Below are 27,091 nucleotides of genomic sequence, written 5' to 3'. Positions count from 1 at the left end.
CTTCATATTTACGAGATAGCCCAGCATAATTTAGATCAGTAAACTGACACTTATCACACTTAGATTTGTGACTTAGCTTGTTAGCCCAGCTGGACTTTTCCTTCACATGAGGACAGCTCTCCCACACCCAGGGAACTACTGTGAGCCCTTGATGTTTCCACTAGGGTGTGGTATGGTTTACCCAGGAGGGATGGGGACTATGCACCAACACTCAGGCAGTCTGCTCTGTCTGGGGCTCTGATCTTGTACCATCCCGCTCCCCGCCAGCCCAACACCTGGGACAGTGGAGCTAAGGCAGAGATCCTGCCTGCCTGTTTCCCAGCGTGTAAAAGGGGAATATGTGCTCTTCCCAAGGAAGTTCTGAGCGACAACACCTGCGGGTGCTTGGTTCTCAGAGCAACAGAAAACCCAGCTCCGCGTGGGGGCAACGGGTGTGATCTCCCTAGGGTTTCTGCAGAAGCATCGGACGGAGGGTTGGATCACGGTGGTAAAATTGAGCTGCGGGGCTTGAAGGGTAACAGAAGGGTACAGAGGCAGGTCTGCTGCCTAGGGGTGCCCCAGAGGTAAAGCTTTTTTTCTCCAACTCCTCTAAGACCCTCCCTTCTCCAGATCCCTTCCTTCTCTCTGCTCATCCTGTCCATCTGTATCCCTCCAATTTTCCCGTCCTCTCCACCCGCTCCCATCTTCTCCCTCCCTCGCTGTCCCACCTTCTCTCACAGAACCCAGAGAGGATCGCTGGCCCTCCTGCGCATGCGCAGTCAGTGCCAAGTGGTCCGCTGGTTGGGAGCTCCATATCCGAGCCGGGGATCGGGCCCAAAGGCTTCTCAACTACGTCGCCCGGTAGGCCTTTGGTTCCTGCCTGGGGTCGGGGCCTCTGACTGTGGAAGTGCAAGGTGGGGGGCTCCTGGGAAAGGGGTCAGGCGGCTGCGGGAGGGCGGTCCGCCTGTCACAGACCCCAAGGGCGCTAGTCAGCCCGTGTTCAGATGAATTGCTCAGGCCAGACCCCTCTGCCAGCGCCACCTGCCCCGGCGTCCTGGCCACAGTGTCCAGGGCCTGGTGTGCACCTGCCATCTCTCACCCAGCCGGGATCCCCTCAGTCCGCGGCTGGCGTCCCCTTCCCCTCTCCCTCCCGCTAGTCCTCTCCTCCCGGGCTTCCTCTCCTCGTCCGCCGGCCCGTCCCCGCCCCTGGGCGGGCTGTGTCCCGGGCGGGCGGGGTCTGCGGACCCGGACGGGGGCGGGCGCCTGGGACTGTGGCTGGGGCTGTCCTCCGAGCGAGGCTGCAGCCCGCGTCCCCCTCCCCGCTTTCCCTGCCCCGCGACCCCGGGGCTGCCCTGCTCTCCCTTTCCCGCTCCCTGAGGACCAGCTCTGTGGCGTGGGCGCTGCTACCTGGGCTGAAAGCCTCCGGCTCTAACGCCCAGCTTCTCCTGGTGGAGTCGGGAAAAGGGAGCGTCACTGCTAAGCGAGGTTCTGTCTCCCCCCTCCATGTTTCTGCCTCAGGTAAGTACCTTGAACACTTTCAGGTGTTATGATGGCGGTGCTTGTTGATGTCACGTGTTTTTATAGTGAGAGGGATTGCAGTGGTGAAAGCAGGGCTTGGTTCTGTTAAAAATGTGCTGAAGGCATGAGGCTGTGACATCCTCCTTCCTTCCCTCTCCCAGGGTGAAAGGAGTGATCCTCGATTTTCAAAAGATAGTTACAGTCCCTAACTAGCCCAGCCCAGCTAGTGTGTGTTAACAGGAACAGCACCACCAGAGGCCTTGGAGACCCAGGCATATTGCAGCCCTAAAGTGCTCCTGGCATAGTTTGGCTTGTTTAGGTTTTTTGTTTTTCTTAAATTGTGGGACAGACTAGTGTATAAACTGAAAAATAATTGTCAAGAAATAATTTTCATAGGACAGTTTTATTGTGATATAGTTCACACACCATGAATTCCATCCATTTAAATGGTACAATTCAGCAGCTTTTTGCATATTCACAGTGGTGCATGCATTATTATTCCAGAACGTTTTCATCACTTCAGAAAGAGCAGTGGAAATGAATGACCTATCCACCCCTCCCAAGTGGTGGTTCTAAAGAAATTTCTTGGCTATTCCTGACCATAAATTAACTGTTTTATTCCAAGAAAAATCTGGTAGGAATTCTAACCAGAATTGAAATGAATCTGTCTATCAAAACAGGAAGAATTTATACCTTTATGGCATAAACTTCTTCTACCCATGAATATATCTGGGACCCTATCTTTTCATCTGACCAGAGCCTGGCCCATGTGAAGTCCTCACTACTTTTTGGGCTTGTGAATGATGAGATTCTATACATCGTTAGTTGCAACTGTAGCCTTTCACAGAAGAGAAAAGTAACCTCAGTGAAGCAAGTGACTCTCTGATGGTCAGAAAGAGTGACAGCCAGTGCTGGAGTGATCCAGTGGACTTGGTGTTTGCAGCTAGATTTCTCGACCACCTACAGTTAAGGGGATTAGAGAGTTCTTTTATTTTTTCTTAATGGCATTGCATTTATTTTTACTTATTTTTTAAAATTATTTTTTATTTAAGTGTATTCAATTTACAATGTTAGTTTCAAGTGTACAGCAGAGATTCAGTTATAAACATATGCATATGTATATATATATGTTTTAGATTGTTTTTACTATAAATCACTACAAGAAATTGAATATAGTTCCCTGTGTTATGTAGCAGGTCCTTGTCATTTATTTTATATTTACTAATTTGTATCTGTTAACCCCCCCTTTCCTGCCTGCTAAACACAGTTTGCTTTCTATGTCCATGAGTCCATTACTAGGAGCACCGTTTTTCCTAGTAATATATGCTCTTTTGCTGCTTTCAGCTTCAGTAATTCCATCTTATCTGTGGGCGCTTTTCTTCTGGTGGCCTTAATGTGGTTTGCACACGTGGTAATAGAGATCTGTATTTGGGAGAACCCCAGGCCTCGTGTAGTCCCTGGTACAGAGTGCCCACTGAATTGATGCTTGAACTGGGAAAAAAGCACAGTAAATGTTGGAATTTCCACTATGGTTGAGAATTCTATAACCTCTTTTGACAAACTTAATATTGGCTGCACCCATTCTGGGTAATTTGGTGGAAATTCATGTTATGGTGGTGAAGAGACGGGGCCTTGTATGCTTCTTCTCTTTCTGTTTTCTAACACTCATTCTCCTGGGCCTTCCAGATCCTCCCCTAGAAGTGCCAGGTCTGGCTTGGTGCTGCGCTGAGGCAATATTTGTTAATAAGGCCCTTTCCTCATCTCTTCTGAGCCTCCGGTTCTTTCTCTGCACAATGAGGGCTTAGACTAGATAACTACTTTTCAGTTTCTTTTAAAGCCATGTTTCCTTTGAGAAACAGAAAATGCAAATCTCTCCTCTCAAACCAACCCTTTAGATTTTGAAAAGTCCTCCAAGGAGTGACATAGCTCTTTGTGGAAAATGAATGTGATTGTGATTCCAGGTGACACAGAAAAGACTCTTCAGAGATTGATTGCAGGGAGAGGGCAGGAAAGGGGCAGTATGTCACACTTTCTAGTGTGAGCACTGGAGCAGGGGCTTGGATTTAAATACGGTGTCTGACGTGGCCTCTCTCTAATCTTGTAGAATGTGATAAACTACTCTACCTCAGTTTCTTGATGTGTCAAGTTGGGGTGATAATATTTTAAGGCTTTTGTGAAACATTATGCAAATAAGCCATTTGTGTATGGGTAGAAACAAGACCTGCTAGGGATTCAGGGATTTGTTTAAAAAAAAAAATCTTGTCCATAGCACTCTGTCTGTGTGTATTTAGTAGTTCCTGAAGGGTGAGGGTGAGTCTAAAGTCCATCGTGGGACAGGTGGCCCATGATTCTCTGTGCCCCTGAATGCCCCCTCCTCCCCAGTCCTCTTCCTCAGTCCAGGATGAAGTTCCCTAGTAGATTTACTCAGAGGTCTTGTGAAAATGGCTATTCATTTTATTGTTTCACCAAGAAGGGCTGCCATCATGATCTCTGTGGTCAGGTTTTGAAGGGCTGCCATCATGATATCTGGTAAGAATTCTATGGAATTGGGTGTTTCTATTTAATGAAAAGAAAAAAATTACAAATAGAAAATTAGAACAAGGATGGTCACATGGGCTCTTGGAAGTGGACACCATTAGAAGTTGGAGGGACTAGTGGGCTCAGTGGGAATGTTAACTGAGTGTATCTCATGGGCTGGGCATTGTCCTATTTGTACTGTGTGTTCCTTATTTGAGACAGTGAGCTCACCTAACCTCGAAAACCTCTTTAAAAAATTAGACTTTTTATTTTGAGATGTAATGTAAATTCCCATTTGGTAGTAAGAGATAATATGGAGAGAGCCTATGGACTCTTTGCCCAGTTTTCCTTAATGGTTCCATCTTGCAATATTGGGGTACAATTCATTACTGACTCACTAACAATTTGAGGTTTGTGTTATTGCCCTCATTTCTATCCACGATTAAATTGGGGCTTAGAGAAGCACACAGGCCTGCCCAGGTCACCCACATTGTTAGTGCAGAGTCTGGTGAACGTGGGCTTGGGATTCCCAGGAAGTATCATTATGATGGTCTTTGGCAGGGAGCAGCATTCACTTTGCTTGTTTATTCATTCATTCAAGAAACATTTATTGAGTAAATTCTGTGGGTCAGATGCTTTCTTAGGGTTATCTGATTCTTCAGCAGTACTGAGAACCAGGAAATATTTATATTTTTTAAACTGAGAAAATTAGCTCTGAGAGGTTATAACTCCCCCAAAGGAAGAATAGCTCATAAATGGGGGATAGTACAATTGTACAGTCACCACTTTTTATGCAGGTGGTACCCTAGGCATTTTACATTTGCAAACATCCGTAATCCAGATATATTCTTGCAAGGCAAGGAATTTTTTTAATTGATGTATAGTCAAGTTTACAATGTTGTGTCAATTGCAAGGTGTTTTTTGACTTTTGAATTAAAAAATACTTTTTCAGGAGGGAAATTAGGTGTATTTATTTGTTTGATTTTTTAAAATGAGGTACTGGGGTTTGAACCCAGGACCTCGTACATGCTAAGCATGTGCTCCACCAATGAACAGTACCCTCTACCCCAAGGCAAGTTTTCTTATCCATTACTATGAAGCTAAGGGGTTCAAATAAATTGAATAGGAATCCAGATCTTTTGATCCTACTGTGGTCCTTCTCTTTATATTCTGCTGAAGGGGGTTGGGGAAGCATTTCCTTTGTTCATTTCTTTATTCAGCATTTTTGAGCAGTGACTTTGCATCAGGGCCTTGCTAGGTGCTTGGAAATAGAAAATAAGAAATGACCTTTCTCTGCAGAGGCAGGAAGCCTAGACCAAAAGCTGGGTAATGTGATCCGAGCTACAGTAGCCATGTGCAGACTATGAGGACAAACTGTACCCCCGGATTTGCTTTGGCTTCCCTTGCCTTCTGTCTGGTACACACCAGGTCACCGCAACCCAGATGGGCCCATAGCACACAGCAGAGTATGTACCTCGATCTCCTCTCCTGTCTCGGCAGGGCCTGCAACATGAGCATCCCTGACTACGTGCAGTGTGCTGAGGACCACCAGACTCTTCCCGTTGTAGTCCAAACCATGGAGATCATCTCAGAGGAGAATTTCTTTTGCATCTATCAGCTACTCACCTCGGTGAGCCATATCAGCCCATGTGGCTCCCAGTGGACACTCTGTATCCACTACAGGCACCGCTATGTGCCCGAGAATGGGTGGAGCGTCTTCCAGAAACACTGCAAGGTCGTGGGCCTTGTCACCATTACCGACTGTCTCTCTGCTAAGGCCTTGGAGAAGCTCCACGTGCAGAGGATCTGTATGGCACCTCGATAATGACTCTCAGCTCTTTGTCTTTGTACTGCATGTGGAGGAAGTTGAGCAGCCGCGCACCGACGTTGCCTTCAAATTTAGAGGACTGCAGGGTGGTGGAGAAGAGGATCGAGGACTTCACTGAGTCACTCTTCATCTTGCTCAATTCCAAGTGGCTGGATGGTGGCCCCAAGAATTCTGGGGACAAGATCCCCCTCCCCTGCATCCCGTTTGAGAAGGAGGACTTCATGGGACTGGACACAGACAGCAGGTAAGTTTACCTGGAGGCCAGTCCACCCTGGCTTTGTGCCGGATTGCTTCCCTACATCCAGAAAGGGATCAGCAAGGAAGAAGTCTGTCTTGTAGCCAAGGGGGGATGGAGATGCAGCCCGCCGGTTTCCAGACATTTCAAAGTGAATCCGCCTTTGTTTCAGAGAGATCCTTTTAGGGTTAGTGTGGACACTTACTCCCGCTTTACAGCCATGACCATGGTGGGACCCCTGGGGTTGCTGTCCAATAAAGTAGCCAAAGCCACTGATGCTAGGAGCACTGGGGAGGAGGCTGGACTGAGCTGAGATGTGCTCTAGGTCAAATGCACATCAGACACTGAGGCTTGTCTAGTAAAAGTATATAAACTATCTCTTTACTTCCTATATTGCTTACATGTCAAAATGATAGTATTTTACATACAGTAGATTAAGTAAGATCTGTTCTTAAAATCAGTTTCTAGTATTTGTTTTTTGTTTGTTGGTTTGTTTCTTTGTTTACCATTTTAAACGTGGCAAATGGGAAACGTTATTTACATGGCTCTCATTTCATTTCTGTTGGGCAGCCTGTCCTGGGACAGTCTCATCCCTTTGCTTATAGATGAGATGCTGAACCCCGAGAGGCGGAACGAGGAGCTGGTTGAGCTGCGGCTGGAGCCGGTGTCTCCTGCCTCCCAGGCCCAGCACCTATTCTGCTCAGGCCCTCTCTTCTTGCCCGACAGCCTCCATGCCAAGTTAGGACATCAGAAACACCGCCGGGGACTTCCGAATGAACTCCTTATGCAGGGAAAGGCGTATCACGGTGTATGGGACAGAGCAGGGAAATGTTCATTCTCACTTTTTCCCTATGATTAAGTCAACGGCCCCACATTGCCTCGGAAGTACAGACGAGCTCTTCTGGGCTGCCTACCCCCCCAACTTCAGCTCTGTTTCCCGGTGTATCTGTTGTGCTGTCCCTCAGGCAGAAGAGGGTGAGATGCCTTTTCCGAGACGTGGATAACTTTGCTGGGGAGAGTGAGGGAAGCTGTGTTCCCCCGGCCTACGGCCTCTGTCCTTGAGTCTGGAGAGGGCTCATGGTGGTCCCACAGGTGACGGTCGGAGAACCTGGCACATGTTTCTGGGCCCGCTGTGAAGGAAGTGCTCTGTGACTCTTGAACTTAGCTAAGATCAGATCCTACTCTCTGGTTGTTGGTAAGTTGGAGGAGAAGATGCTAGAGAATTGATAAAAAGAATGTCTAGACCAGCCCTGTGAGTGAGAAGCACAGGGGACACGAGTCCCACCTGCGAGAGATAATGTAGCGGGCTCTGGATGAATTTTCTGTTCCTCCCAGACATACCTCTATGACTTAAGGAAGGGGAGAGGCATGCTGTAGCCATGATCTGTACTTGTCCTCTCAGGGCCCTGTGATCTACATGCCCGCACTCCCCATCTGCTTCTTAAGATGAGCTGGCATGTATAGGAGCCTGGGCACTGCTGAGGGCATAGCTGCCAGCACCTTGCTACACCAAGTCTGGCTCCGTTCACCTCTCCTGTCAACACCTGCTGAGGCCCCAGGCATTAGTCAAGGTAGGTGCATCAGTGCAACATAAGCAGGGACCACTTCTCCCCCTGGACAGACTGGTGAGTGAGCAGTGGAAGCCTGGAGCCCTGCCCCAGCCCCCACGCCAGTGCCTCCTCTTTTGTCATAGGAGGCACTGGTGATATTTTTGCTCAACAAATGCTTGTCTCTGAGTCTGCAGCCCCACCAGAGAATGCCAGATTGTTTTTGTCTTTTGAAGTCTGCCCTTGGGACTTGGCGGAGTATCCGGATGTGTAATTAGCCCACAGTGGTTGACACTGTCCCCATTGTTTACCCAGAACCTCGTGTACCAGGCATGGCTCCCAGTATCGAAATACAGCAGCGCATTAAACCTCCCTCCTTTTGGGTCTGTCTGTTCTGGTACCATAAGGGCTCAGCCAGCTTCTGAACGTCAGTGAGATAACGCGGCCAGTGAGCTCGGGTCAAGCATATTCTCCTCCAGTCACTTTTACCTCATTGTTGCTTTTAGTATTCCACAGTCATTAATTATTTAAACAATTCTTTGGTACAGGAGCAGAGCCTAATTCTCTCCTGCTACTCTTGGTGGAAGTGAGTAAAACGGTCCAGACTGAAATGCGACCACAATTTGTAGCTCAAAAGCTGCCTTGAAGCTTGTAGGTGGAATTTTGGTTAGGGGCGCTGACCACGTTGGGGTCCCCCGGCAGCGCCGCTCCCCTTAGGTCCCTGCTTTCCCTGGAGCAGGGGGTGAGGGTGGGTCTCACCATCCCCTCGTCCCTGGCCTCACACACTCACGTAAATTCTTGTACATGCTGTCAAAATCATTTTTGTTCTTGTGTGTTTCTAATTTTCTCTTGTTCCTCTTTTCCTTTTTCTTTATTCCTTTTTCATTTGTACTGCCCAGTGAGCATGTTGTTGCATCTGAAAATGTGGGCTGTGCACACCCTGCATTGGAAATAGCCAGATTGCCCTCCATACTGTCTCCATCGCTTTAAAAAGCAAAATCTTAATATCTGTCTTGATCCATGTATTATCCTAGTCATTTTGTATTTTCTAATGTTTTGGAATATTTGCTTTGTTAGCACATTACCCACTGGTGTTAGATACCTGTTAAAATCCTTGCTTTGAGGGACCTGTTTGGTCCTCCTTTTATTTGGTGACAAATGCGCCCTTATTAAATTTGTTTGATTGTTTTGAAGAAGTAAGATGCGAATTGATTTAGTCGGCTGCTCAGGGATTCTTTTCATGGAGTATTTAAACTTGTAAGGTCAAACTCTGCAGCATTTTGCTCGATTCCTGCTTTTACACAAACGTGCTCGGCACGCGGTTCCTGGCTGTCGCTGTGTGACGTGCGTGACGGCGCTTCCTGGCCGGCGGTCACTGGTGAGGAAGTGGCCGGCTTGGGGGTGACAGCTGCAGGGGACGCTGTTGGAGGAAGCGGTCACCGTTTGGTTCTTTAATTTTTTTTTTTTGCATTCAACTTCCCCGTGCCATTTACTTTACTTTGCCTTCATAAAGGGGCAGAATTGGGTCTAAAATCCATGACACTATTTGTTCCCTTTACGAGGCTGGTTTTTCTGGGTATCAGGACAACATGACCTTCTCCTAAGTAGCTGGCTCACCTGGATCTGTTGGACACAGGGACAGCTAAAAGGGCCGTAGCTTCCTCCCTGCTCCAGCCAGTGGGCATTCAGAGCTGGGTCTGTGGTTTGCCTCAGCAGCCGTGCAGACCTCCCTGCCCCGGCCTTTACTTTTAACCCATGTTGGCAGTAAAGAGTTGAATCCGTTTCTGTTGCAGCTGACATCCACCACTGACAGCCGTGTCGTTAGTTTGTGGTAGTCAGTCTCCAACACCCCAGACAACCGTGAAGGAAGATGATTTGGCCGACCTAGGACCCTGGATTCTCACCCTCACCATGGTTCATCTCACCCGGTGGAAGGGTTTGGCCACCACCATCATGCTGACCATGAGGCCTTGTTTCTCCTTTCATGCTCTGGTCCAAATGTGGACACTTCATTTTTCACTGAATTTGTCTCGCTTGAGACAGGCCAGAATATCTGAATGAGTCCATCACATTCTGGGTGGGGAACAGAACAGAAGTAAGTGTCGCAAGTAGATGGAGTCTAGGCTGTCCGGGTTGGCAAATGCAGGCTGGGATCTGTGATGGCTGGGCTGTACACTGGACACAGGTCTTTCCCGTGGCTCCTGAGAGCCCAGGAGTTGGAGTGATAACAGCCTTGCGTGGGTTCCCCCATCCTCATCTGCTCACTGGCAAGTGTGTCTGCTAATTAGGAGCTCCCCCAGACCTCGGGCCCTTCAAAGCTCAGACCACGGGAAAATCTTGAGTCCCTTCTCCTGGGCCTCCTGTGTGAGAATCCAGTGCCTTCTGAGGTGACCAGCGGCAGGAGATGCCTCCCCCTCCAGGGAGCACCCTACGGCGGACTGTTAGTGAACCATGCTGTGAGCTTGTGTGTTTCCGGCCATGGTCCCTGCAAAACCACACTTGAGATCAGCTTATTGGCGAAAATAACAGGACTGATTCCAGGGCAGGGCCGGGGGGAGGGAACAGTGGAAATTGAATGTGAGCTGAGACAACTAGGTGGGTGCTGAGGCTGTTACTAAAATGGGGAGTCTGGGAGGTACCTGCCAGGAATCGAATTCCAGAGTAAATGGTGGACATGAGGCATTTTTAAGATGCCATTTTTCATCCAAGTTAGGACTTCAAAGAGGCACTCGGCTCTATGAGACTGGGGCTCAGGTGAAGGAGCTGGACTAGAGATACACGTTGGGAGTCGTCATTCTTAGCTGGTGTTCACAGCCTTGCATGTGAATTAGATCATCTCGAGAGCTGCAGACTGAGGCTGAGGGAGGGGAGGGCTGTGCCTCGGTTGGAGATAAGCCCAGACCATGCAGCTTTGGTGTGTCAGCCAGCGGCGTTTATCATTTTCAGAGCAATCCCATTTATCCTTAAGGGGCCTGGGGGTCAGCAGGGCCAGCCAGAAAGAAATCCAAAGGGAGAGTCTTGGCCACGTGTGCGTCTTAGGAAGGTGCAGAGGCTGCAGGATACGGAAGGTTAGAATCCTCAGAATCTGGAGTTGGAGTGGGGAGAAGGTATTCACAGTCACCTGTGAGGGAGGGAGGGAGGCCTAGGGAGTCCCCACCCTACCGGACTCGCTTTCCCATGAACAGGAGGCAGTCAGACAGAGGATCTGAGGTAAGAAGGATGGGCACTGGGAGGGGAGCCAACCTGGAGAATGGTGCTTGGAAAGTTCTGGAATAGTCTCCCTGAAAAATAGAGTTAAAAATACCCAGACTCTTAAGAATATTGTTACTGACTTGGGAGGAGGCAGTTGTTTTTCTGGCCTCCTAAGTGTAAGTCATGTATCCAGGGATACACAGAAGATACGGGCAGTCTGTTCCGGGGACTTGATCCTTACCAGGGGGATCAGTGCAAGTTTAAAGGGGCAGAAGGGCAGCGGAGCGAAACTAGCCAGGCCCCGTGTCAGGTAGCAGTCGGCCGCCCTACTTGCGTGTTTCATTCACATCCATGACTCCCAGGTGGGCGCTGACAGCCCCCTTTTGGGGATTGGGAAGCCTTCTCAGAGGGGTTAAGGAATTGGTTTGTTTAGCGGTTGATAAATGCTGTAGCAGGATTCAAGCAGAGCCTTGTCAGACTTCAAGGGCATGTTCTCTCTACTGTTTCCAGTACTTCCCTGTTATACCTGGAATGGTGAAGTGGGTCAGATTTGGAGCCTTTCAGAAAAAGTATGATTTAAGTGCCTCAGGACTGTTTCACAAAGCTCAGCGTTCTTTGATGGTTCTGAAGCATGCAGTGCTTTTCGCCCCACAGAGGTAACGTCTAACTCCATTGTCGATGATGTGGTTGCAAATGATATACAGGTGTAAAACCACACTTCGCAGCTTCTAAAGGGAAACTCTCCAATTCTCCCTTGGTCGGCTTTCTTCCACGGGGTGTAACTGTGCTGCAGCATAGGCCTGAGCTTCCGTATGGAGTGAGGATTTAATATCCGAAGTTAGCATAAAATGGTCAGATGAAGAAAACCGACATTGACAATTTATTTTTGGGTTTCATTAGTCAAGATATACTATCAGTTAATGGCCCATATAGCAAATGAAATTCAGTATAGGACATTGCATTTCTTCCTTTCTATTCAGAGTTCTCTTACCGAATAAGGTTGCCTGCTTTGGAACATCAGTTTCACCACACGGCACCTATCAGTGTGTTGGTGTGATTGCATTTACAGAGTGAATGTAATCTGGGCTTCCTCAGCCCCAAACACTTCAGTGCAGAATCACGGGCTGTAGACGTCTGTTAGTCACGCAAATACTTCTAAAATTATATGATGCCAGAAAAGAAAGAAGAGAGAGAGAGAGAGAGATTGCCTTTATCAAAGTTCCTTTCAGTTCTAACTGCAAACTGTTGTTGAGCAGCTCTTGTTTCCTTTGGATATGAATATATACATTTCTTTGCATGTAACCTAGGTTTTGGACTAGAACACCAAGTTCTTGCTGTCCCCAAGCCACAAAAATAGTAGCCAAATTGCACACGTGTGAAATAGTTTATACTTTTTTCTGAGAAAGTATCCTTGAATTTGGGACTTGGACTGTGATTTCTGCTTTTTGCTTCCCTCAACCGTCTTGTAATCTCTCACTCCTTCCCACGTGGTTCCCAAGTGTTCGTGGTCTCAAAGGAGCGGGCAAACACCCAGTTGGTCACCATGTACTGCTGCTATAGATAGAGACCAGACAAGACCTAAAGGACATTATCGGAGAGGAATTCCTGGAAGAAATGGGCTCTACATTCAGTTGTGAGGACAGAGTAAGAGTCAGCCAGGAGAAGGAGTCAAGAATGTGTCTCAGATCGCAGGTGCAGCCCGGGCAGAGGCCTGGAGGCTTTTGGCGTGGGCACCCGGGGAGAGTGCCCTGTGCAGTCCAGGGTGGAGGGAGCCCCTGCTGGGGAGGACACTGGAGAGAGTCCGGGATGTAGGGCTTTGGAAGAAGTTGAGTTTTACTAGAACTGACACAGTAGGCAGTGAAGGGTGTCAACAGAAGTGACCCTCAGGAAAGGTACTTCTGGTTTTGCTTCTGATATTCTACAGACCGAAGGATCGGGACGGGCGAGAGCAGGTATGTCTGTCCCTTTGAGACCCAACCGGTCATTCATTTATACATTACACGTGCACTTCTGTGAGTCTAGGGGAGAGAGCGTGTAGCCACTTTAGTAAGCAAAATGTATTTGATTCTTGAGAGCTTAGCATTGTCAGAAGTTGACTTAGCCTAGAATGTTCTAGGAAGAGAGGAACAAATTGTGGAGGTTGGAGGGAGGGAAGGCTTCCTTGGGAAACAGTCAAAATGAGACTGGAGCAAGTGGGAAGTAGGAGCAGGTCAGGGGCCCCTGTGGTCACTGGGGACCTGTGTACTTAGGTGAGGATGGGCGAGCAGGGTCTGGGGTGGGGCTAGAACTCTAACAGGGAGCCTCTAAAGGGTTTGAAGTGTGGGTTGATGTAATCAAATTTGTGCTTTGGGAAGGCTGCCGTGGCTCTCTGTGTTTGTATAGCGGGGAAGAGGGGGTGGGTGCCACCAACTGGGGGATCATTAGAAGACCATTCACAGGCTGGGATATGGGCATCGGCGCTACTTGGGGATGGCAGGGGCAGTGTGGATGCCGGCTTTCCTTATTGGGGGACTTGTTAGCGGGCCGACCTAGAGGCATTTTGTGGCTGGAAGAAAACTGATGGAGGCCGCCAGGTGGATTTTCCTCTTCTCTCCTTCCCTGCCTAGTGTGATGATCTTAGCTCAGCCAACATTTGGAACAAAAGAGCTAATTTCCAGGGTTGCCCAGGACTTTGTAGAGCTCCTTCGAGTGAGATCTGATCGGATTTAGGTTTGTGTTCAGATCTGGATGTTCACTTAGCTAGAAACGTCCTGTAATTTCGATTTCCATAGGGGTTTTTTACTTCATAAAGATTGCTTTCTTGGTGAGAGGAAATTTAATACAGCTGTTGTCTTTTTCAAAAAAATCATATCATTTAAGAACTTTAATATTCAAAAGAATAGAAATATATAAAATATTTAAGGAAGTCTTTGGTGTAGTTTCTTTGCTTTCTGAGCTAATGTGGAGTTAGAGCCTTTGCATTACTTCATAGCACATCCTTGTCAGTATTTAAAGAGCTGATAGTGGGCGCCCCAGGCCCCACCTCTCAAAGAATCGTTAAAGTTTTCTCTGAAATAGTGAGGTCATAAAGGTCTTGTTTTCAGAAATCAAACGGTTTATAATACGCAGCATAGCCACATTTATAAAATAATAATTAGTTCAAAATTAAGAAAGTGGAGGATAATTGATTTTTTAAAGCCTATACATAAACTTTCTTGTGCTAATGTTGCAAGTGGAAATTTTGAAAAGAAAAATCCTACTGCAATATCATCTACATGGAATACATATATGAGTTTTACGCTTGAAAAGTAACTGCGCAGTGGTTTTCAAAGTCAGGAGCATTCCAGCTCAGATACTGGCAGTGATGGTTGCTGGTTTTCAATGAAAGAGCCTAAATTTGCCTTCTTAGCTTTTTTATTTTTGTATTGAGAGGGTTGATTAGTGCTTTGCGAGCATGATTTAGGGGCAAATTGAGGGCAGATGTCGTGTAAAAACAGTGAGATATTTCCATGCATTTTATTTTCTGGACATCACCAGGGCACATGTGGGGTTTGTGCCTGCAGGCTGGAATGCTGCAGGACTCCCTAATCCATCACCATTATGTCCTGGAGCTGCTCAGGTCATTGAATGTTTTCTGTTGCTTGGAGGAAAGGTGGTCTGATGGAGATGATCAGATCTGCAGTTAAAGTGCTATTACTTGAAATAAGAGTAACCTAGAAACATTGTTCTAACAATACAGGATGAGGGAGGAGAATTGTCTGAGCTACTTGCAGTGGGGAGTCTTCTCATGTTTCTCCCACACCGTGACTCCTGCCAATATCCGCCACAGTCCTGCACGGTAGTCCTGCCGAAGCAAGCAAGCACTTTGCTCAGAAACGCACTGAATTTCCTTGTGCCTCTGTTTGTTGGCTTTTTTTTTGAAAGCACATTTTGCCCTTTGCTTAAATGCCATCCATGCTAGTCAACTCTTACACTCAGTTTTCTGGAACTCGTCCATAAATAGCTGCTGAATGGATGAACAGAATGTAGTATCTCCATGTAGTGGAAGATTATTCACACGTAAGAGTGAATAAAAAAGAAAAAAAAAAGAGGAAAATGAAAAAGGCCACCTGTTTCTGGAAGTCCACCCTGACTGTTCAACCCACACTTTTCCCTTTGAAACCCAATCACTTATGCTCCACTCTACTCTTTTTGATAGTGCTTACCACCTTCTAATAATCTTTAACGTTTTCAAAAAAAAAAAAAGAAAGAGATGCTGATACCACTTCAAAATATACAAGCCTTGATAACAGCTTGTTAATTGAAAAGAAGCAGACACAAACGGTCAAATATTGTTGATTTCAGTGATCTGAAATGCCCAGAAAAGGCACATGCAGAGGCAGAGAGCAGGTGATGGCTGGAAGGGGCTGGTTGGAGGGGGATTAGGGAGTGACTGCTAGTGATAGGCGGATTCTTTAGGGGTGATGAAGTGTTCTGGAAATAGAATGTGATGGGTGCTACACAACCGTGAGTTTGCAGAAGACTGCTGAGCGCTGTGTCTGGGAGTGCCTGTTGTTGGGGCATCTTTATTTTGTTCTCATCCTGCAATGTGAAGAGCCATCTTCTGCTGTGGCTGTTCTACTCCTGTGAGTGGTGAGGGTCAGAGACTTTGCAGAGTCATGTTTCTTTTTTCCCCCTGGGTGAGTGTAGGCAAAAAAAGATTTAAGCCTAAGAAAGTGCTCCATCTGCAGAAATGTCTTTTTGTTTTGCATGGTGTAAAAACCTTGAGAGCTTTTAATCGTTGAGGCCAGTCTGTGGGAGGAAATAGCCCGTGAAGCCTGTTTGAGCCTGGGAAGCACCGTGCATCTCTCCCAGACACGGGTGGGGATTTCACCCCCGTTCAGGCAGTGAAGGGCCCAGACCCGTGAGCAGACTTGACAATCGTGAATATTTACGTGTATCCGCTGCTTCATCTTGGATATTAATTTCAAGCTGAGTCAGTTTGTGGCGGCAGCCTCATCCTACATCAGGAATTTATACTATCTGCTCTTTGAGGTGAAGACCTGACAGACTTGATTATTTAACAGTCTGCCTTGAATTGATATCTCAGATTCCTTTGTCAAAAGCAAACAGCAGAAATACAGAATTCCTTTAATGCCAATGTGACCTGGAACGAGTTTAGTCTCTGTGCCTCAGTGGCCTTATCTGTGAGTGGGAAAGATGATAACAGTGCTTCCCTCAGAGGAGCTGGTGAGGGGAGAGTCAGAAGCACAAATGGAGGACTTACAAAAGATGCTCTTGAATGACCGAATTTAGTGCTCTCAGCCTGGTGAGGCCTGAGGGGCAGAGATGTCAGAACAGAGCAGTCCTAGCCGGAGCTCGATCCGTGATGGAAGCTGTTATGATCAGTATCACCACTGTGCGTTATCAGGTAATTTTAAGACTTGGTAATATGAATTCTTGAATAATGTTAAAGGACTAGACATCTCAGATCCAGTTTACATAGTCCTCAAGATTTCTTCTGAGAAATGGATGGTTTCTTCCCCATCTTAAATCTGAGATGAGTCTCTAAAAAATTCTGTATTCCTCCATCTTTTTGCTTTAATTTTCCATTTCCTAAAAAACCATGTTTTTAAATGGAGTTAATGGGGACTGAACTGAGTGCCTCATGCATGTTAAGCACTTACTCTCCCAAATGAGGTATAATCTCCTCCGTGATTTTTGTTAAAATTTACTTTCTTAGTTTACAGAGGTAAGAGGCCTCTAATTCTTTTTCTGGAGACTTGTCCATGAACCTGTAAATCTATAATTAATGGACAAAATTTGGTTTATTAAAAAATCATTAGAATATTCTGCAATTCATCCAAAAAGAAATGCTCATTGACTTAAAATGTTTCTCCTTTAAGGGGATTTCTCCTGTTTGGTCTAGCTTAATTTGTTAACAGCCATCCTCATCATCATAATGACCAAACTCACTGTGAGTGGACACCTACCTAAGGCTAAAATGTTTTCCTCATGTTTTAATTCATAGCAGGTGTTTGATTGTAGGTATCAGTGTCTCCTTTTTTGCAGCTGAGGGATTGAGAGATGGAGCAGCTTGTCCCAATTACACGCAGCAGGCTGTGGCTAGCTCGGTGCTGGAACCCAGGCTGCACAGAATGCATTCTTAATTGCTCCTCTTATCAGCCTCCCGTTAAGTGGTTACCCGAACACCTGTGACTCCATAAACGGCCGAGTTTAGTGACCTCAGACTGATGAGGCCTTGAAAGGAGAGACACCATTGAGAAGTTGAGACAGAGTGGCAGAAATTAAAATTGTTCATTTTCACAAATTTTTAATTCTCAAGTAATTACATAAAAAGTTATTTTTTTTATTTTAGTGCTCTGTAAGCACTAAAAACAAAACATTAAAAATAATTATAGTGCAAAAGAGAAGTGAGCTCTTAAAGTCCAACCACTGCTAATGATGTTGCTTGTTTTTCTCTTGTGGCCCTTTTTGACAGAAATACTTACAAAGACTGAATTGGTTTTATGTAGTTTTAATATGGAAGAAAAGATTGTCAGTGAATATTGTAAGAAAAGTCTTTACTCTTTTCTTTCCTGTTGATGAATATGTACTTTATTTTCATGGCTTAAGTACATTTCCTCATTTGTGAAATTTGAGTAATATCGTTTAATTTGTCTGACTGTGAGAGGTAGATGCCTTGTATACAAAGAACCCAAGAGGTGCTTAATAAAAGTGTGCTGTCACAATGACAGATATTTTAGAAGGATCAACTCTGAATACTAAAGAGTGTCGCTTATTTCTGATACATATTCAATATGTATTTGTATGATATATTTGAATATGGTTTAAAGTAACAAGGATTCATTTTTTTTTTGGTGTAGTATGAAGTTTTAATGAAATCTGTATCATTCTAGTGAGACAGGGACTAGTTAAATTGCCTTAATCAGATGACCTTGAAGATTATTTACACAGAATATGTATTGTTACAAATCAGAATTTATGTTGCCGTGTAACCATCCACTCAGACATTTAAATTCGTGGGATTCTGACCAGATCCGTTAAGTTTAGTAAAATCCATATTGATCATTTTCAGGGAATAAACTCCTCTATTTTGTGATTAAAGAAAATTTTGATTTTTTTCTACATTCTTAACAGGTTTAAAATATCAAAACATTGATTTGACATGTCACTTTTTTAATAGAGAGAATAAAGCTCATGCTGTTTTATTATGTAAATAAATGTTTTTGTATGGCAACAAAATTGTATGATATCCTGGCTCTTTTAGTATTTTGCAAGATACTTAGATAACCTACTGTTGGAAAAATACAAACGTGAATTTTATGAATATAGGCCTAGTACAGATCTGTTGGTTTTTGCTACAGTGCAAGACATGAGGCATAGGAGAACTTTGCTGCTGATTGCCAGGAGGACAGATCCCATGTCTCAGTTTCCCCTCCTGTAAAATGAAGTGGCTGAACTGGATTCTTTCCTCTTCTAAGATGAGTTTCCATGAGCCTATATCTTCTGTTTATATTCAGGAGTATTAGCAATATCAGATTAAATACTGAATATCCCTCCTTTCCCCCGAATCAAAGTGCAGCATGTGCTATATAAGTTTTATTTATCTGATTCTCGTTACTGATCCTACAGGCAATTTTTGTGTTGCATCTTTCCTGGTAACCTGGAAGGTCATTTTACCCATAGGTGGCACTGTTGCACCTACTTACAGTCTTAACTTTCCTGTTTGTAAAAGGAGGCTTAAACAACGTTATTTTATTTTGATTACTTTACTTAATGCTTCAGAATAGCCCAATGTCCATTATGTCTGTCTAACTGGAAAAGTTATTCTGCTTATATCTTAGATTTATTCTGTCATCTCACTGTGAACATTTCAGACTTGCTGTGCAAACAATAGCAAAATCGGGCTTTTCTTCTAGTGTTAGAAACCAGTGAGCCGGGATTTTATAAAACAGCTAGAAGCGGCATCTGGAGGACCTTAAAGGTGAAAAGTGTATTGAGTTCCCTTAGTTTTGACCCCGCCGCTGTGTGTTAATTGGTGGTAGGAGATTTGGTACATATACGAAGGGGTGTAGTTTTTGATATGGTTTGCCTGCACGCGCTGCCACTGAGCCACTTGAGCCTGAGTCAGTTCGTTTTGAGTTTTTCCCTCGTCTGTGAGATGGGGACATTCGTATCTGATTTGTAGAATTGTGAGAATTAGAAATTATGTGCAGTGTTTACCACAGTGTGTATGTCAAGAGGGCTCTTAAACTTTAGCTGCTGTTTTGTGTGAAGCCATCATTTGAGAGTCTTTGGCAATTACTAAGAAACAGGAAAATAAGAAGAGGTGGTTTTATGATGAAAGATATTTGAGGAGGTTCCATAGTTCCTATACCCATAATTTAGCATCAGCAGAGTCAGAACTGTTACACAGTCGCCCTAAACCAACGTTAAGCCACAGAATTATTTGTTACTTCATATATTTTGGGGTTTAAGGAGATCCAATACTTATACATATGTTGTCTCCAGCAGCCTACTGAGAGATGACACAAAAGAGTAGACAGGCAATAAATGTCTTCTTTGTTACTGATGAAGCCACGTTCTCCATGAACTTCAAGGCTGTGGGAAAATGCGTGTCATGATACTGTGTCCCAGAAATACAGACTCACCCATGTAGCTCTGGGCCACAGCGAGCCTTCCCTTGAGAAGACCTGCCCTTTCATGCACAGGGCTTTCCTGACATGGAGCTGAGCATCCCACGTGCTTCCCAATGGTGACCAACACTGGAGTGAAAGGAAGGGTTTCACATGCCCTGCTTGTCTCCCCGGACTCACACCTCACTCTGTTAGTGTAATGAGTGCTAGCTGTGGGCCAGGGGCCAGGGGTGTGAAGGGAGAAGCACCCTCCATGGCCCAGAGGAGTGGTTAGGAGACATCCACTCCCTCAGTTTAAACAGGTGGTTGGATGGAACATAAGGGTGCTCCCCAAGAGTGTGTAAAAGGAGAAATAAGGATTTTATTTGGGACTTAGGCTAGCCAGGAAACAGATAAGATGATTAGAGGGGAGACTTGTAAAACAATTTGATATTAAGTTGACATTTGTTGAACACCCAAAATGTGCTACATTCTTTTCTGAGCATTTTACAGAAATGAATCCTTCAATCTTCTCAACAAGCGAGTAAGGAAGGTTTGATTGTTATCCCAGTTTTACAGTGTGGAAATTGAGGCACACAGAGGGTAATTAAGTTGGCAAAATCACAGAACTAGTAATTGGCAGAGCTGGTATTTAAACCCTGGCTGTCTGGTTTTGAGGTTCCCAGAGATGGGCTTTGGGTGTTTAGCATTATCGACATCCCTGAATCTTTATACCTCTGTGCATCAGTTAGCCTAGAAAGGACAGGGAAAGGAGTGTTACACAGGAGCTCATAGTCATTTCTTGGCCGCTGTCCACGGAGAGTGCACCGTGATTGGCGTTAATTGACTTCTGGGCAGTAGATCTGTTCGTATAATAGAAATATAGTCCATTGAATTAATCTAGAAACCCTTCCTGCTCCGTTTCTGTCCATGCTTGCCATGTGACTGCCTGCCCGTGATTGGGCCGTGGAGGAGAAAATGTACTCATGGTTGAACTCTGATATTTCAGTCTGGTTCATAGATTCACGTCTTCTGTTACATTAAAAATTTAAGTTTCTGGTTTCCTTGCATCAGTGTCTCATGAGCTTGGTTAATGTGAAACCAGTCCATGGGAGCCCAGGGATGATGACGGTATAATTTCTGAGCACGTTGAGGCACTTCTACCCGTGCAGACGTGGCTGGAGGATGTCCAGCTTCCTCACTGATTTCCCCCAACAGCATGGTCCTCTCCCACCCCTGGATGTGAGGTTGGGAGCTCTCTGAGTAGGCCAGTCAGAGGCCGAGTCCACCAATCAGAAAATGATGAAGTACCTGGAAGTGGGTTTAATAGAAAACAAGGGCTTCCAGGTTGTCAGATGGGCTGTTCGAGTCCATTTGGTGAAAAGCTGTCCACTGTCTGTGGTTGAGCTACTTCTTTGCTGTTGAAAAGTCTGGAGTAGATGAAGGGATTTTAAAAAGCAGAAAGGAGTGATTTCAGGTGGTACGTCCACACCGGTGAGAAGTGATGAATGACCGCCTTTGTGAGTCATAGACAGTCTTACAAACTTCATAAACCAGCTTTAAAAGCTCTTCCATCTGAGTGCACTTCATATGGGGTCCAGATCATCACTGGTCGCACTGTGAGGGCAAGTAACTGATAATGGCAGAAAGGACACGGAGGCATCAAAAAGGTCTCAGTCACTTTCCCTGTTTAAAGGATGCAGCACAGTGTAATATATTTTAGCTGGTTTTTCACTGAAAAGTATTTAGTGTTTTCTGGGACTCCCCAGTGCCCCAAGGTTCCATGCAGCTGGGTGTCCCCTCAGTGCAGCTCTGTCAGCGCTTGCCCTGGGCTGACGCGGTGTCACGGGGAGCAGGACAGTCAGCGTCCCCGGCTCCTCCGAGCTCCGTCTCCTCATCCACAGAGCCGGGTTTCTCATCCGTGTCTACTTAGTAGGGTTGCTGAGAATCACACGTGATGCTTCAGGTGTGACTTTTGGTTCTCTCTGTGATTGGCATATAGTTAATATTTGATAGAAACACTTGTTTTTTTAGTATAATTGTAGCACCTAGATTGCAGTGGTTTTTAGTCTGCATTTTTTATAACTTTATTCTTATTTTTAAATATGCACTTATTTTTATTTATTTTTTTTGGAGGTACTGGGGACTGAAGCCAGGACATTGTGCATGCTAAGCAGGTGCTCTACAACTGAGTAATACACACCCTCCTTTTCTGCACTTGAAGGTAAATATTGCTATACACAAAATAGCTCTTAAACACCATCATGGGACCTAGTCACTGTATAGACAATTGAACACGTATACTATTTCAATAGGAATAAATGTTTTTGAGACATACATTTCTGAATCTGTTAATGTGCTTAAAAACGATCATAGGTAGTGATAAACACGAATCTTTGATCCAGTACTTCTTAGAGACTGTTTTGCCATCAAGGGAAATTACATTCTACAGAGAAGCCTAATTGGGTCTCTTTGATATTTAGATGGTTTAGCAGATGATGAAGGCTTTCAAAAGCTGACAGTTTTGTATTTTAAAGTAACTACAAAGTTACCTTCTACAAGTTGTAAGTACTAAGCTTGTGAAGTGCCCAGTAATCCAGGGGGTATGTGTCTGTGTCTGTGTCTGTGTCTGTGTGAACGTTGGTGTGTGTGATTTCAGGAAGGTAGAAAGAAATTCCATATAGACTTCTGATACCTTTCTCCTCCATTTCAAGGTGTTGGCATATATTTACACTAATAAATTGATATTCAGTTGTCATTTGGCATATTGGGAATAAGACTTTCTCATACTTGTTTCAGAAGGATTAGGGAGCATGAGCTTAGGAAATGGGAGGAGATAGAGGCAGGGAGGTTCTTTAAACTTTGTGCAGAATTAGAAACAGTAACTTTTCTCTTTTCTTCTAAAGCAAACTGGCACTGAATTGTAACATACTATTACTCAGAATTGCTTTTCTGATCAGATACATGTACCTCAGATTTTTAAATGCAACATGAATGATGAAATGTGTTTTAGCAGTTATTTTTAAAAGTAGTCTCTTTTCAAGTAAAAGGCTATAGCCTGTTCTTTCTTCTAGCGGTACAAGAAATTCTCATTGTTCTGTTGCAATGATCTATGTGCTTACTTTCTTTTTTTTTTTTTTCTTTAAGTGCTTTTTTCATTGTGGTTTGAATGAATGTTTAAAATTTCTGGATTTTGATCTTTAGAACATGCTGATTTCTCAGAACTGTTAAAAACCTGATTGTTCACTGCTCTTTGTTTGGTGGGGCACCCTATTGATTTCTGTTGTCTGTTAAAGAGTGAAATTCTTCCTCTAGCCTGCAGATCATTAAGTGAATGGTTTGCAGTGTGCCTTTAAAATTATTTGTATGCATTGAGCATGTTTGTCCAGTGAATTTTAAATTGACTCATTGTAATGACTTTGATTTGATTCTGTGTCTTTTGCTCCTCTCCACAAGAATTTGAATTCTCTGTTGCATTTTGTATACGTGTTCTTTACAGGGGAAGAAATTTTGCATTTTTTACAGAGGTGGGTTTTCCTATCCCCTCTGAATGCCTTCTAAAATTGATACAATAAAAATCAGTTATTGCAGTGCATAAATATTTCATAAATTATTTTTTGGCATAATCAGAAACAATGACCAAGAATGATAATAAAAAATACGAAAACCTTCCTTCCTTTGAAGAATAGAAATCAGGTAGTCAGGCTCCCTCATGCTTTGTGCCTGACACACTTAATCTCATGTCATTGTGTATCATGATTCGGAGATGGTATTGTTTCAGGTTTATAGATTTTTGTTTTAACATTTGTGTTGAATTCTTTCTCCAGGCTGATGTTTCCTGTTGGGTTTGTGGAAAGAGTAGAAGGGAAAAAAATACTTTGTTTTGTTTTCAGGAGGCCTGAGTTGATGGGAAAAGAGTTGAGGGTGGGCTGAGGAAAAGAGTGACACTCCCTCTCCTCCTGGTTGAAATTGATAAACAAAGAAATCAATTAAGTATATCGATATTTGACCAAAAGAAGTTAGCGAGCCCAAACTGGCTAGAAATGCACAATGGAAATTACTGAATTCAGCTTCAGAATGAGGTGCTTTACCAAGTAGAAGCAGCTTAGAGCAATCAGAAAATCAGTAATATGATGAGATATAAATGGAATATTATATCTTTTATTGCTGAAACTTTTCTACGTTAAGTTGTGTAGAGCTAAAATTAAGTTTCAATCACCAGGAGTTAAGAGAGTGAGTGGTACTGTAGGATCGTTATTCACGGATGTGCCTAGACCCTGATAGAGTGGCTGAAGATGGCAGGAAGAGACCCACATCCAGGATTTTCATCCTAGGGTGTCCTCCATAATGGTTCCATGTGGAAGCAGATGATTGGGTTAACAAATTGTAACACACCCCAGTCGCCTCTGAATTTTAAGAAGAAAAAATATGCTTTGATACTGCTTTACAAGCAAGTTCCTGTGCATCCTCACTCCAGACGCCTTGCCTTAAAAAGCAGAGACAATGCTTTGCTTGTGTAGTTGAGGTTTTAGATAGCACTCTGCTGGTTGTAAAGCAAGGACCGAGACCCTCAGCTATAAACGCTGGGCTTGTGTGTTGTTAGATAATGTATTATCCCCAAAATAAGGACCTGGCTGGTCTGGTGGTCTGCTTTTTAATGAACATATCTAAAAATGTATCTTGTTCCCCTCACCCCATGACTTCCCTAAAGATACACTAATCCTTTGTACTCATTGTGTATTCTACAATCTCTGCCTCATCCTGTCTTTCCCGAATTTCCTCCTTACTATCTCACAACTGTTAACGAAGTTTTCCTTTGATTATACCCTATAAATATGGGAGCATTTGAGAGGCTTATGGAGATGGCTCCCTAATCCCTCTCGATTTCTTGACTTTTTCCACAGAGTCTTGAATAATCATTCCTTGTCAGTAAGACTTCTTCCAGCCAGAACCCACAGTTCCAGGTGAGAAGGATGCAGGCTTTATCTCTCCTACCGGAGGCAGAGACAGAAGAGAATTGAGATATGCTCCCCCGTGATCCCTTCCTGCCCCAGGTCTACTGCAGTTCACCTGCAGCCTTCTGGCCTCTGCTCAGAGGGCCTCTGTCCCAGGACTGACCTCAGCGTTTTCTTCCCTTGTCAATATTTCCTGTGCCTTTCAGAACTTGGTCTCTTCTCTGCAATTCAAACCTGGCAGATGTGATGGTGGTCAGCGTGCTGGTGGGCAGTCCTTTGGGGACCCCCAGGAGCCATGCTGATTCTCCTTAGTCTCTCAATCGGGGTTACAGAACAGTCGAGCACCGAAGGAAGCCCATTCTCGAGATGTCAACAGAGCATTTCATCACTTTCATTTTATTTTTCAATTTTTGGTGGAGAAATTATTTGTAGTGAACTGTTCCAGATATTTGCCGCCTGCTTTCCTCATCACCATTCCTTGTTGTCTCTGGTGCTAGTTTTATAAACCAGGTTTCTTCTCTGGTCATTTCTGGCAGCTGGGCTTGCCGAATCCTTGATCTGTATTTGAAACAGAATGCTTCCTCGTGATGTCAAGGTGATTTTCCTATTTCTGAATATTTCGTGTACACTCAGCAACTGTTTCAAGTGAAATGCTCTTGTCCAATTTCGGTTAACTCACATTTGCTGATCTCCTGCTTTCATGCTGAGAGCAGTTTCTTTTTCCTCTAATAAAAGTTAGCAATTTGCATTTACTATGGAAGATACTGGCCCAAGGTCCTTTTGTTCTTAAGAGTTTTAATACAATTCACCCATTAAAATGTACATCGGTTTTTACTCTATGCCCAGAATTGTGCATCCCATTCAATCTTAGAATATTTTCATCCCCCCAACAGGAAGCCCTGTATGCATAAACAGACATTCCCATCTTCCCCATCCTCCCCCAGCCCCAAGGAGCCACTTTTCTCTCTGTGGATTTGCCTGTGCTGGACATTTCATGTAAATCGAGTCACTTCATATAAGTGGAAACGTCTATTGTGACTGACTTCTTTCACACTGAGTAACGTTTTCAATATTTGCTCATGTTGTGGCCTTAGTCACTATTCTATGCTATGCTATTGCTGAATAACATTCCACTCTATGGCTGGGCCCCACTGTTTACCCATTCATCAGGTGATACGCATTTGGGTTGTTTCTGTTTTTGGCTGTGATGAGTAATGTCGCCGTGAACACTCATGTGGTATTATTTATGTGGATATTTGTTTTCAGTTCTCTTACGTGTGTGCCCAGAGAGCAGAATTGCTGGGTAAGTCAGAAACGAAATGTTCAACTCTCTGAGGCCCTGCCAGGCTGTTTTCCAAAGTGGCCACGCTGTGTTACATCCTCACCAGCAAGGGCTGCGTGCTCCGCTTCCTCTGTGTCCTCTTTAGTGCTTGTTACGCTTTTTTTTTTTATTATACCCTATTGTAGTGAGTGTGAAGCGGTTTCTCCTAGTGGTTTTGACTTGATTTCCCTTACAGCTAATGCTATTGAACATCATTACATTGTGTTTTATGGACATTTGTATATTTTCCTTGAAAAATACCTTTTCAGATACTTTATTAACCTTTTAATTGAGTTGCCTTTTTATTGTTGAGTTGTAGGGTTTTTTTTTCTTCATTTTGAGATACAAATTCCTTGCCAGATAAGTGATTTGAAAAAATTTTCTCCTCTGTGTTGTTGTTTCACTTTCTGGATGGTGCCCTTTGAAGCAAAGTTTTAAATTTTGATGAACTGCAATTTGTCTCTGTTTTCTTTGTTTCTTGTGCTTTTGGGGTATTATTTAAACTCTGAGGTATTTTATTTAAGCTTTTATATATAAAATAACTTAATTCTTAGGACCGTTATAGGAGATGGGTGCAGTTGTTGTCCCCAGTCTATGGATAGGAGACTGAGATGCAGAAAATTTCACTGAAATATCAGTGTCACATCTACCTAGTGCTGTGGGATTTCAGACCCTCATGTTTGTCCCCAGCATTTGTGATCTTCACCACCATGCTCCACTACTGCCTGGAATCGTTAATGAAAATGACTATCATTTTTTGATTTCTTGTTAGTTTGTTTTCTCATTGGGGACCTCATCTCCTTATTTTCCTTTCGGATATCAGTGTAGATTTATTTTAGGTCTCATGTAGGCAGAAGCATTGCTATCAGTTAACTTCTTTATTACTCACTCTCCAGTGATGATTGTTGCTAGTTGACCTAACCAAGTCATGCTTAAGTCTTTCCTGCTAATGACACTAAAAACAGTCATGACTTATAGAATGCTCAAAGAAAGTACTTGATTGATTTTATTTTGCTACCCAATCAAACCAATCAAGTAAAAACCCCAGTGTTGACACAGACTATAAGCCCTCCAGAAGAGGATCACTGTCTTCCTTCTGTTTCATTTATTTGGTCACAGTGTCTGGATAGTGACTTGCTGTCCAGCAGTTTTGTGAGGATATGGTGCTCGTGAATCATTGTAAGGACAGAATTTTGACAACAGACTGTGTTGTTCATTTCACAAGGGAAAAGATAATATAGAAATACTGCTCAGATCTATTTTAAAATTAAGCTTGGAATTTTGAGAAGAATTCAAGAAACCATACAAAGCTCTTTTTCAATAATTTTAGATCTATCTTAGACACATATGGTTACATAGCAGAGTAAGTTATCAAGTACATTTGACAATAGGAGTGTAATAT

General features: G+C 44.1%; 1 pseudogene; it reads left to right on the top strand.

Moving 5' to 3' along the window:
* The window catches only part of LOC140695049 (trafficking protein particle complex subunit 9-like), a 109,545-nt pseudogene that overhangs the window by 54,831 nt on the left and 27,623 nt on the right, over positions 1 to 27,091 (top strand).

Source organism: Vicugna pacos, unplaced genomic scaffold, assembly GCF_048564905.1.
Source record: "Vicugna pacos unplaced genomic scaffold, VicPac4 scaffold_127, whole genome shotgun sequence".
Lineage (NCBI taxonomy): Eukaryota > Metazoa > Chordata > Mammalia > Artiodactyla > Camelidae > Vicugna > Vicugna pacos.
This window is presented reverse-complemented; position numbering and strand designations above follow the sequence as displayed.